Source organism: Podarcis filfolensis, assembly GCF_964270895.1.
Source record: "Podarcis filfolensis genome assembly, chromosome: 3".
Classification (NCBI taxonomy): Eukaryota; Metazoa; Chordata; class Lepidosauria; order Squamata; family Lacertidae; genus Podarcis; species Podarcis filfolensis.
Window position 1 is genome coordinate 38434695 of NC_139606.1, and position 13284 is coordinate 38447978.

General features: G+C 39.9%; 1 long non-coding RNA gene across 1 annotated transcript; it reads right to left on the reverse strand.

Annotated features, from left to right (window-relative positions):
• Positions 1-2096: 2096 nt before the first annotated feature.
• LOC310759859 lies at positions 2097-5332 on the reverse strand. The gene is made up of 2 exons (XR_014546582.1): positions 3445-5332; positions 2097-2346 (listed from the first exon to the last, which is right to left on the reverse strand). It is a non-coding gene; the product is annotated as an uncharacterized lncRNA (long non-coding RNA).
• Between the last annotated feature and the right edge of the window lie 7952 nt (positions 5333-13284).

Consider the following 13284-nt stretch of genomic DNA (forward strand, 5'->3'; position numbering starts at 1 on the left):
GCTCCACCAATTAGCTCCAGGGTGGGGAGAAGAGGAACGTGTTAGCCAATGAAACGTCGGGAGCCCGGAGAGTCCCGCCGCCACGGACCAGTAGGAAAGGGAATACGGTAGAATGCTCCCTCTTCCCCTCTCGTTCCATTCGGAACTCTTCCAGCCGCGGTGGTCTAATAGGGTCGAACAGCTGTGGAAGAGGCTGAGAGAAAGGCGGCCGCCGCCGTACTAGTTGCTGGTTGTGGCGGTATTTATTTGGAAGTGCTTTCGGTGGGCAGAGCGGGTGGGTGCGCGCGCGGGCGAATAAAGGACACGGCTGGAATGTAATACGGCACATGATGGTGAGGAGCTGCAAGAACGTCTGGCTTCAGGCAGAACGTGTGCCTACTGAAACCCGTTTGTGTTGTTACGCGGGTCTTTGATCTTATTATCTTCTTAAGGGTAGAGGAAAGGGTGTTGAATAAGGGTCGGGGAAGAAAGTTAAGAGACGTGCTTAGTTGTGCAAGACAGAAATTAGCCGCTTCCCCTAAATCTGGACTTTGTGTAGTAGGTTGATTAAAGCTGTCCTGAACAGTTGGGAATTTTGTGGCAAATGGAGAATGAGGAATGCATAATGATTCGCTGGGGCCAATTGACAAAATCTGAGTGAGTGTGGGTTTAATTTATTTTTTTTTTACTTGTGTAATTCAACTTATGTCCTTCCCCACTCCCACCCCTTGAAATTCTAATAAATATTTTTATATTGGGGGATATTGGGTATGCTGTTTTGCAGAATCTGAGTAAACTGCCTTTGTGGCACTGAGTGGTTCACTAAACAATTTAACTAAATATACAGTGGGTATACTTACTAAATCATTCTTTAAAACAAAAAAAACACAACCAGATATTTTCACCGGGCTTTTCACTGTATAGGGAAAACGTGTTGCTTGTTTTTTAAGGGGAGGGCATAACAAATGGCATAATATGGAGTTGTGGGAAGGAGAACGTAGTTGGTATGAACCTTCATATGGTTGTTAAAGGCACCAAGCTTCCGTGCATAAACATTTGACAACATTAGTCTGTACAAATTGCTACTGACTATGGTTCCAAGCATACTGGAGTAGATAGCTAAGATAGATTGAGCCCCTCCTCATGCACCTTGCTGCATAAAACATGCTAACCCATTGACATGGATTGCACATACTGTTAGCAAACCACGGTTTGCATCTCCAAAGCTTGGTTTGCTTTCCAACTACTGTACTCTTGCCTTATGCTTTTGTACCTTGGAAAGCATCTGTGGCTGGCCGGCCAAACAAATAGTTAACAAAGTGTGCCAAAATTACACATAATACCAACCCATAGTTAAACCAAGGTTCACAAGCCAGCAGCAAACCATAGCTTCAGGTTGTGGTTGGTTGGCATTAAACATTAAAGAGTTCAGGCAAACCATGGTTTGATAAACCATTGTTTAATAAACATGGTTTGGTGTCTTGTGCAAATCAGGTCATTGTGGTTCTCTCTGTGGCTGTAGTATGTGTGTAGATCCAGCAAATGTGGGCAGTCCAGATCATGTGGGTATTACCCACTGTCCTGATAGGATGTTAATTCGGTATGGAAAAACCGACATGATTGCAACAGTCATAAACATATCTCAGTCACATGAGAGGGCACTATGGGAAAGTGGCACCCATATGGCTGGAGTTGTGAGTGAAGAGGGTGTTAGTAGTACCTTAATACGTCAAACCAACAGAGGAAAGTGGAACAATGGTTCATATGGCCAAACTGTCAAACATTTTGAAACCTCTGTTGCCTGAATACACATTATTTGATCTTGACTTCCGTCTTCCAAAGCTATAGGATTTGTTTCCATGATAGTAAACCTCAACAACTTGACAGAATCCATGCAAATTGTTGTTCACAGAACCAACCGCTGAGTTTCTATTTGTAATCAGTAATGCTTTAAGGTAAAAGCTTGTGTACAACACTCTTAAGTACAAGTTAGTATTGAATGTGTTGTTTCCCAAGCTTGTAACCATCATTTATTATTACAGTTATGTTGCAGAAATTAGAATGGTAGAATATTCAGCGGAGTGACCTGTCCTTTAGTAAGTCAGACAGCAAGGAACTTTCCATGTCAAAGAAGCTTTATTCTTTCCTTAATTAACATGAGTTGTTACTTAATAAAATCTGCTGCCATAAGCTACTTATTTTCTTTGCAGCAACGAGATGAAGAGGTGATGATACATTTGCCACCAAAAGTCACCACCCAAATACAAAGTAGGCAGTGGACTTGAGCTCACATGCATATATACATGATTTGTGAATAGAATTCATCCTCCGCTAAGTGTTTCACAGCGATGGTGCAGTGAGGAAAAACTGGAACAAAAGGAAAAGAAGTGGTTAAACAAGACTTTTGAAAAACTAGGCATACAAGTTGCATCAGAGTTGCTGCGTAGGAGGCCAGGAAAGGAAATACACTCTTGTTCTGATTCAGTACGCAAGCTTGAATAGATTTAATTAAGACTGCATACATTACACTGCTAATGAGCAAAAGACACTGAATGGTATTTGAAAAGTATCAGTTTCTTCAGTTTTGCAGGTTGATCTCCAGAACACTTGCACTCCCACAATTACCAGCCTCCCCCCCCCAAAAAAAAAATGTTTGCAGAACTGGTGACTACCGGATTATGGTTATTTCCACATTAGAATACCCTTAACAAAAACATTATATGTCTGCATCCCTGTATGCATTGTTGGAACTCCAAACACTCTTGGGTTTGTGCTGGTATCTATTATGTGTTCATTTGAAGAGGACTAAGTACACCTGCTTACAGTACACTCTGAAAGTTCTCCAGTAGATAGTTGGAATATCTGGCAATATCTGGTATACTGCCAGACAAAATAACTAAGAGGAAACAATTGTCACTGTTTAAAAGAGTGGCTACATAATTAAAATGAAAGCAGAGAGGAAAAATAGTCCACATAGACCCCATTTGGGATAAAACAAGGTTCATAAAGGTGACCTTGGGACTAAGTTCAAAAACATTGCTTGCATATTGCCACTGGTAGTCTTTAACACGAAGCAGTCTCTTTCCTGTCATGTTGGTACTGTTTTGCAAAGTATGTTTGCATATAAATATTAATCAGCAAAGTCACATGCTATATATAGTCTCCCACTTTTCATGGGACTAAAACAGTTGATGCAAGATTTCTGTTTACACAAATACTAACTTTCAGACTTTTGGAAATGAAGCTGTTTTTGTTATGGCTATGAGTTGGACAAGCATAGTTCTGTATTCAAGAAAGCAGCAAAGCAGAGATCTTATGGTCAGGAAGAAATGACTGGACTCCTGCCAGAGATTATACTTCTTGTCAAAATTTTAACAAAACACAAGCATTGTACGTATTAGTACTATGTGCCATTAAAAGGGATAAGTACTACACACAAACATATTTAGTATGTTGGCATCATACCAAGATGACCACTGTTGCATGCCACCCCAATCTCTGAGCAAATGTGAGAGTTTAGGGATTCCAGGCATACTTTCTCAGGGTCCATGTTTCCTTATGGCAGGGATGTCCAACAGGTTGATCGGGATCGACTGGTTGATCCCCGGGAGGTTGCAGGCGATTGTGGGCTCATTTTCCTTTGCTTTTGCCTAAGAGCACCCGGCCCCACCCCTCTCCCTTGCCTGGATTTTCTCTTGATCTCGGAAGATGGAGTTATTGCTGTGAGGCAAAATGCTTCCACAGCGCTGTTTAGTTGAGCGATTAAACATTCTTTGACCCAAACCCCTAAAAAATGGGGGTAGATCACTGCCAGATTTTAATTTTGAAAGTATTCTATTCTGTGTCATCCAAAAGCATAATATGTCTACTGTTGTGCCTTCCTAAATGTATATATTTACCTTTGCAAATCATTGTGAAATATGAAAACTGCATTTAAGAAAACTGAATATCCCTGGTCAACTGCCCCACAAGTGACCCAGTATATATATATATATATATATAATCTCAATCAGACACTTTAGGAGAGGTGCAAGATATAAAGAGTGCCCCTAAATGCATTCAGTACATTGGACACATTGATATTCAAAGTGGCAATTTGACCTTCAAAGGACCTGTTGTTAAATTAATTACAGTGTTCTGTACATAACACAACAATCAAAGCACTCCAGAATGAAGCACTTTAACAATAGCTCTTTTAAAAGAAACATGACAGGGAAAGAGGCTGCTTTGTGTGAGCTGTTTCTTTAGATATTAGTAATACAGACTCAGAAGAGAGGAGGGTTGCATGTTTCTCCATTAAGAACATGAGCCGCATGTTATTAAATTTTACCAGACAATTGATAGATTGACGTGTCATTCTGCACTATCAGCACAAAAAACCCCAACACATCAACGTCATCCTTCACACATACAAGCATGTTTTCAACAACGTTTGTGTCCAGATTTTCACTTTTTGGAATATGACAACCCTTACCTCAGCAGGGTCTTCCTCTGACTCCATCCCACTCTGCAATGCTTCTGTAAATCCTAAAGCCTAACCTGAGCCTGGGCTGCCCGCGACAGAGCTCGAACCCAAGCCCAGACTACTTGCACCAGAGTCTGAACCTGAGCCCCTGTGCATTCACCATATAAGACGACCCCCAATTTTTGACTTTATTGGGAGGCAAAAAAATCATCTTATACACGGAAAAATACGGTACCTTTTTAAAGTGTAGCACACCTTGCATGTAAAGCAAACAGCTCAGGAGGTGATTACTACGCTCCTTATTTCATACGCCATTCTCCAGCACAGCTTACTAAATATTACAAAGCCTAGTGGCCTGGGTCTCAACAGCCTTAATTCACCACAGGTCCTAGGATTCTCCAGGGGAATCCATGTCCATTTAAAGTGGTAGGATACTGCTTTAAATGTCTAGTGCAGTGGGGCCTGAGCTCTAAATATCTATCTAGCAGGGATCTCCAATAAAAGCCCCAAACTGCCCCCACAACCCTGTATTTTGTTTCTGTTAATCTGTGAACTGGAGTTGCCTTTTCAAGCAAAGAAGTTAAATTTAAATCGAAGAAGTGCAGTGCAGGACCCAAGTGTCCTACCATGAAACCCTTTAACTATTAATGCTGTTGTAGGAGGAGAAACGCTGTCCTGAAAGCAGTTACTGCTATTTCTTCAGCAACCAACCGCCTCTTCCCTGTGGAGTATGTAAGGTCTGTTACTTACAAGCACAGGGGTCAAAGCGACTGCAGCACCAGCTGTGCTCTATCCACTTCGCATAGGCAAGACAAAACAGATTCCACCAGCAGCTTAGTCCTATGCTGACTTTGAATGTTGCACAGGAGAGGATGGAACACATGCCAAGTGATTTTTTTTTTTTTTTTATAAAATTTTTATTAGGTTTTAAACACATAATAAAAGACAATACAAGACAATACATAAACAAACAAACATATAAACACGTATACTTTCTTAACATTTTTTCCTTAACCTTCTTTCGGCGACTTCCCCATACCTCCCCTTTCTGCATCCCTGTTATCAATCTTTTCAGCATCCCCTAATTTCCATATAAGACTTTCTTTAGATCTTATTTCTCATATCCAATTGCTAGTCGCTGCAATTCTGTTTTGCATTACCCAAAACATTTTAGCATTCATTAATTTTACAACAGTTCTTAAGATAGATTTTAAACTTCTTCCAATCTTCTTCCACCGTCTCTTTCCCTTGGTCGCGGATTCTGCCGGTCATCTCAGCCAGTCCCATATAGTCTATTACCTTAGTCTGCCATTCTTCCAGTGTGGGTAGTTCTTGTGTCTTCCAATACTTTGCTAATAATACTCTTGCTGCTGTTGTAGCGTACATAAAAAACGTCCTGTCTTTCCTTGACACCAATTGGCCTACCATACCCAGGAGGAAGGCTTCTGGTTTCTTCACGAACGTGCATTTAAGCACCTTTTTCATTTCATTATAAATCATTTCCCAGAAAACCTTGATCCTTGGGCACGTCCACCAAAGGTGGTAGAAAGTACCTTCAGTTTCCTTACATTTCCAACATTTATTATCGGGCATGTGATAAATTTTTGCTAGCTTGACTGGGGTCATGTACCACCTATAGATCATTTTCATGATGTTCTCTCTTAAGGCATTACATGCCGTAAACTTTATACCGGTAGTCCATAACCGTTCCCAGTCAGCAAGCATAATGTCATGGCCAATGTCTTGTGCCCATTTAATCATAGCTGATTTAACCATCTCATCCTGTGTATTCCATTTCAACAGCAAGTTATACATTCTTGACAAATTCTTAGTATTGGGTTCCAAAAGCTCTGTTTCTAATTTTGACCTCTCCACCTGGAAGCCAATTTTCCTGTCCTGTTTAAAAACTTCATTTATCTGGTGGTAATGTAGCCAGTCTCTTACTTTAGACTTCAACTTCTCATAACTCTGTAATCTCACTTTCCCCTCCTCATGTTCTATAATTTCCCAATACTTTGGCCATTTAGATTCCATATTAAGTTTTTTCACTTCCTTAGCTTCCATTGGTGACAACCACCTGGGGGTTTTGTTTTCCAGCAAATCTTTGTATCGAGTCCAAACCTTATACAATGCTTTCCTAACAATATGGTTCTTAAAACCTTGATGGATTTTTACCTTGTCATACCATATGTATGCATGCCAACCAAATCTGTTGTTAAACCCTTCCAAATCCAAAGTGTCTGTGTCTTCAAGAAGCAGCCAACTTTTCAGCCAGCAAAACGCCGCTGATTCATAGTACAGCTTTAAGTCCGGCAGGGCAAACCCCCCTCTTTCTTTTGCATCAGTTAATATCTTAAACTTTATTCTGGGCTTTTTGCCCTGCCAGACAAATCTAGATATGTCTTTTTGCCACTTCTTGAAACAATCCATTTTGTCTAAAATCTGCAATGTTTGAAACAAAAACAACATTCTAGGCAAGACATTCATCTTAATAACAGCAATACGGCCTAACATGGAAAGTCTCAAATTTGACCATACTTCTAGGTCTTTCTTAATTTCTGTCCAGCATTTCTCATAGTTATCTTTAAAAAGATTCACATTCTTAGATGTCAAATTAATCCCCAGGTATTTCACCTTCTTTGCTATTATTAAACCAGTTTCACTCTGGAACTTTTCCCTTTCAACAGCTGTTAGATTTTTGTCTAGTACTTTCGTTTTCTGTTTGTTCAACTTAAAACCTGCTACTTGACCAAATACTTGTATTAGTTCTAAAACTCTTTTCGTACTAGTGTCTGGCTCTTGTAAGGTTAAAACTAAGTCATCTGCAAATGCTCTCAGTTTGTACTGTTTAGCTCCGACCTGAATCCCTTTAACCAGCTGGTCCTCTCTTATCATATTTAATAGAACCTCCAGGACAGATATGAAAAGTAGTGGGGATATTGGGCATCCCTGTCGTGTCCCTTTTTCAATAGCAAATTCTTCAGTGACCACATTATTTACAATCAGTTTTGCTTTTTGCTCAGAATAAATTGCACTTATACCATTTTCAAAACCTTGGCCTACCCCCATCCCTTGGAGATTCTTTTTCATAAAACTCCAAGAAATGTTGTCAAAGGCTTTCTCCGCATCCACAAATATTAATACTGCCTTAGTATTAATATTAACTTCCAATAACTCCATAATGTCTATTATATTTCTCACATTATCTGACAAATGTCTTCCTGGAAGAAAGCCCGCTTGGTCTTTATGAATCTCCCCCACCAAAACTCTTTTCAGTCTTTTTGCCAAAATATCTGCAAAGATTTTGTAATCCACATTGAGTAATGATATAGGGCGGTAGTTCTTGACCTGGTTCTTCTCCGTCTCTGTCTTTGGTATAAGCGTAATATATGCTTCTTTCCACGAATCAGGTGCCTTTTTCCCCTCCAAAATTTCGTTACAGACCTCCTTCAACGGTTGCATAAGCCATTCTTTCAAAGCTTTGTAGTATCTGGAGGTCAGTCCATCCGGTCCTGGAGATTTTCCCAATTGCATATTTTGAATGGCTCCCTCAATTTCTTGATCAGTTATCTTCTGATTCAAAATCACTTTGTCTTGTTCCGAAATTTTTTGTAATCCATATTTTTTAAGAAATTCTTCAATTTCTTTGTCGTTCACTGGCCCTTGTGCATAAAGTCTCCTGAAATAGCTCTGAAAACAGTTTCTAATCTCATTAGGTTTATAAATGTTTTTTCCTTCAACTTCTAAGTTGGTAACCGTATTCTGCTTTTGTCTCTTCTTCAGCTGCCATGCCAAAAGTTTCCCACATTTGTCTGCCGATTCGAATGTCTTTTGTCTCATTTGTTTTATTTTCCATTCAATCTCTTGATTCATCAATTCCATATATTGTCTCTGATAAAACTTGATTTCCCTCAGGATTTCATGAGACTTTGGTTTAGATCTCAGTCTTTTTTCTCCTTCTTTTATCTTATCCATGATCTTGTCCTTTCTCTCGTTCTGTCTCTTCCTTTTTACGGCATTCTGTTGTATTAAAAATCCTCTCATGACAGCTTTACTTGCGTCCCAAACCACTCTTTTTTCCACTTCTGTTCTCAGATTTATCTCAAAGTAGTCTTTAACTGCCTTCTGGGCCTTTTTATATACCTCTTCATCTCTAAATAGGGAGTCATTCATCCTCCATCTAAAGGAACCAGCTGTTGTTGAGTTCATTTCCATCTTTACAGCGTTATGGTCGGAGCAAGTCTTTGGGCAGATTTCCACTTTCTTGACCTTTGATGCCATCCCACTAGTTATCCATATTTGGTCAATTCTTGTCCATGTCATTTTTGCTTCAGAGAAGAAGGTTCCCTCTCTCTCTAGAGGGTTCCTTGTTCTCCAAATGTCAATCAGATTTATATTGTCAGTCATTTCAAAAAATGTCTTAGGTAATCTCCCGTCCTTGGAGATCACCTGTTTTTGTGCTTTGTCCATATTTGTAGAGACCACTCCATTCATATCTCCCATTAAAATTACATTATAATCCAGAAAGTCTGTTAATGTCTCATGCAATTTCTTAAAAAATTCCGACTTCCCTTCGTTTGGTGCATAGACTCCTATTATCAGTAATTTTTCTCCTTGTATTCGAATTTCAATTGCTATATACCTTCCTTGTTCATCTTTGAATATTAATTTCGGGGCCAACTTCTCCTTTGCATAAATCACCACTCCTCTTTTCTTCACATGCCAAGTGATTGATAAGAAATAGCAGAGGCGCAATCCAGCTAGCAGTTTGGCACTTTTAGGCCCCACGTGCTTGGACATTTCCCACACGTATATTTGCATGCTTGGTGCTATTTGATTTCAAAAGAAAATGTGCTTGTGGACCATGTTAAGAGTCTGGAAGGGTGTAGGAGAGAGAATAAAACTCTAATTTCACAGTAATGAAGGCAGAAATGCTTGGACTACTTGACAAAGCATTGTTTATCAATTCATGAACGCCGTGGGTGCTTGGAATTCATTGCTATTGAACTGGTTGGGGAAAAGGTCACATGAGGAGGAAAGGAAGCTTTGACTTTCACATGCCTGTAATTGCTAAGGAAACTTCTTTTTGGGTGGTCACAAATTCAGTACGCCTTTGGCTCTCAGGCAAACAAACGTAGAGCTACTGCATGTAGCAGGGTTTTTGTTTCAGGGTTTTTTTTTATAAAAACAACAACCACACACACACTACTGTTCGACCTGTTCATGAAGCAAATGAACAGTCACCATTTTTTACTTTATTTTACACATTGTTCCATTTGAAGCTAGCAAGAAGATGGTCTCAAGCTGTTAAATAAATGGAAATCATAGCTGTTTTGTGACTATTCTTAATTAACAGATGATTACAATGCAATAGCTTCTTCAACAATTCTGCCACTGTCTATCTTAGTTTGAAATGTAGATGTTTCCAGAGGCTCCTTTTACAAATCCTTTTTTACAAATGCTAATTCAGCATTTATGCATATATTTCATGCAGTCAAATGTCATTCTGAAGGCCCAAGGGAGGAATTTACAAACACACACACACACACACACACACACACACACACACTTGAAAATTAGGGCAATGGCAACCATTCCTCTCCCTTTCCCATTGTTTTCTAGTTTGGAGAGACACTGAGAAATAAAAGTTAAAGTTCCTCATTCAAAAGACACATTCTATGTTCCCCATACTATTGAAACAGGTTATTTTGAAGTCAGTATTGTTCACTCAAGGCAAATACATACTGCCATACAGCTTCATCAACTATGAACCTTGAAATCTGGGATCCTCTCCAAACCAATGCCAATGTTTTGCAGTCCTTTTGCAGTGTTTTGCAGTGTGATCCCCACATTTTGCAGCACCTACCCAAACAGAGTAATTGGTACATCAAACCAGTTAACACCCAGAAATCCAACATTCTCCGATTCACTCCAAACCAGTGTTAAAGTTTTGCAATTGTTTTGCAGCGTTTTCATTACTTATCCATTTCATAAACAGAACAAAAGGCAAAAAAGGCAAAATGGCTGCCCGTGTTCCCTATGATTTGTGGACACAATAAAGTTGCCCAACCACCCAATATTTCTCATGTTTACTTTGTCCTCAAGACACCTTCATAACATGGTTCAACTTTTCCAGGATGACCATTTGCCATACCTGTCCCTACCATTTGTCTAAATAAATTCCTTCTAGTGTTTTTCACGCCAGGGTTTTCACTACAGGTGCTGCCATTAAAAAGTGGCCCATTCAATTCTTTGCAGTTTAGGCCTGCATTAGCCACATAAATGTCAATAACGCTAAGTGGGGTAACATACCTATGGACTGCTTGGTAATGGTTTCCATTTCTTGAGAACATCGCAACCCATAATGTTTGCACCTTTTGATGACTCCACCGCATATGGTGGTAAGTGCCCAAATCAGCAGCCCTTCCAACAGGTTGCCACAGATGTTTTAAAAATGAGTGAGACTCTTCTCAGAGTTAAATACCACTCCTATCCAAGTGCAAGCATTTGTCTTCTAGTTTGAGTTGACATAGTCCTAAAGGGAGGCTTCACCCATTTATTGTCTCAGTCCTGTCATCTATTTGAACTAGCCAATTCCTTCCTATGAAGGTGCTGTGGGATCCAATATGCTCAGAACATCAATATTTGTGGAATCAATCTCAATTTTAAACCTAAAGAAATACTACCTATAGATGATAAAGCAACTTTCGATTGATTGAGTTAAAGGGAACACTGTAACTCCCTATTTCATTAGTTTCTAAGATTCTGAACATCCAGTTTCTACATGTTTGTTGAAAGGTTGCAAGATACTGTAATGGCTTTAGCTTTCTGCAAAGATCCAATTATTTCCTCTAGCAACATAGGAGATGCTGAGGTACAGCTTTGATTTTCATTATTGATTGATTTTATTAGATTTTATTTTTTATCTGCCCTTTACCATAGGGTCCCATGAGAGCAGGCATAGGCAAACTCGGCCCTCCAGATGTTTTGGGACTACAACTCTCACCATCCCTAGCTAACAGGACCAGTGGTCAGGGATTATGGGAGCTGTAGTCCCAAAACATCTGGAGGGCCGAGTTTGCCTATGCCTGCATGAGAGGTTATAACAATAAAACATACAATTATAAAAACAAAACAGTTACATCTATGAAACAAAACAAAAAAGTAAAAACAATTAAAAACAATTCTCTATATAAAAAGTTTAAAATAGTTCCAATGCAGATGTGGACTGGAATAAATATATCCACTTAAAAGGCATGATGGAAGAGAAAGGTCTATTACATAATAGAAGGGAATTCCGAAGATTACATTCTACCACACTAAGGGCAAGATTCCTAGCTGATTTAGCCCAGTAGCTAATTGGCAGCTGATGGAAATCTGTAGTAGGGGTGCAACACATGGGAGCAATATAGCCTGCCCCAGTGCGCTAGCTACAGCTTCCAGACCAACATCAAGGGCCACCCCACAGGCAGCACATGGCAGTAATCCAATCTGGAGGTTACCAGTGCATGATTGTCGGTAATCAGGTTATCCCAGTCCAAAAATTGCCACAGCTGTTTTACCAGTGGAAGCTCATAGCCATTGAGGTCACCTGGGCTTCTAGCAACAGAGTTGGATCTAGGAGCACCCCTAGACTATAAGCCCGATCCTTCAGTGGAAGTATGACCTTGTCCAAAGCAGGCAATTGACCAATGATCCGGACTTAGGAGCCACCCACCCTCAGGGCCTCCATCTTGCCCAGATTCAGACTCACATTTGCTGGCCCTAATCCAGCCCACCACTGAAAATATTAAAACAGCAATAAAATCTGCTGTTTACTTTGGGCCATAACCAGATAATGTCATGAATGCATAACAAACACAAAGGCTAAATGATCTATTGCCACCAAGTAATGGAGGATGACCACTGGCTGTGCTTTAGTTCATACACCACACCATAACTATTCCAATTAAACTGGAATTATGCAAAATATACAGCAAGGTCCTCCACACTGGAACAACGGGTTCTGTGAGGGTCGGTGTTGCTAAGCAGATAGCTTGCTATGTTGCCAAGCATGCATAATGGGCAATGCTCTTTATGTCTGAGTGCACCCAAGTACTTAATGAGCTGCATGCTACAATGCATTACATGGTTTAAACTCTAAGTGAAGCCGTAGAGATAAAGGGTCAGAAGTGTGAGCTCGAGAACTGATGCACACATTTTATTTACAACACAGCAAGGTGCTGATAATTCATTGGTAAGTGCAAAAAAATGGGACCTCTGAAGAGAGAGAGAGTGAAAGAGGGATCTGCAATGCAATCAAATACAGTTTGAATCCAGAAAGTTCAGCAGAAAGGGTAATCCTGGGGTGCTTATTGAGTCAAGTCAGTTCCTAATCCTCCTGCCAATAGATTTAGGAACTACAGAACACCAGGGAACTCATTAGGTATGTCCAAAAACATGTATAGGATTTCCCCTCCTCTCCTCTTTTCCTTACCTTTGTACCTGTTGTGATGTTGCGTGAACAGCAGTACATTCTGAGACACACCAGGAATTATTTATTAATTAACCACCCACTGAAATTTATGTCATATAAATCAAACAAAAATGAAGTATCTTGCGAATTCATTTATGAACAGGGTTACCAAGTCTTCGATCCCAAAGCCTGAGACTCCAAAGCAAATCATGGTGATACCGTAAGTTTCTTAAGTCTTAAAAGGCAAAAATCTGGCAATAGTACAGAATAGCAAAGAGGCAGAGCCAAGACATGTGAAAACTGGGGAGGGGAGGGTGTGTGAGCAGGGCAGAAGGAATCAGAAATACATTTTTCTCCCCTTAATTATTTTGTGAGGATTTTCCTC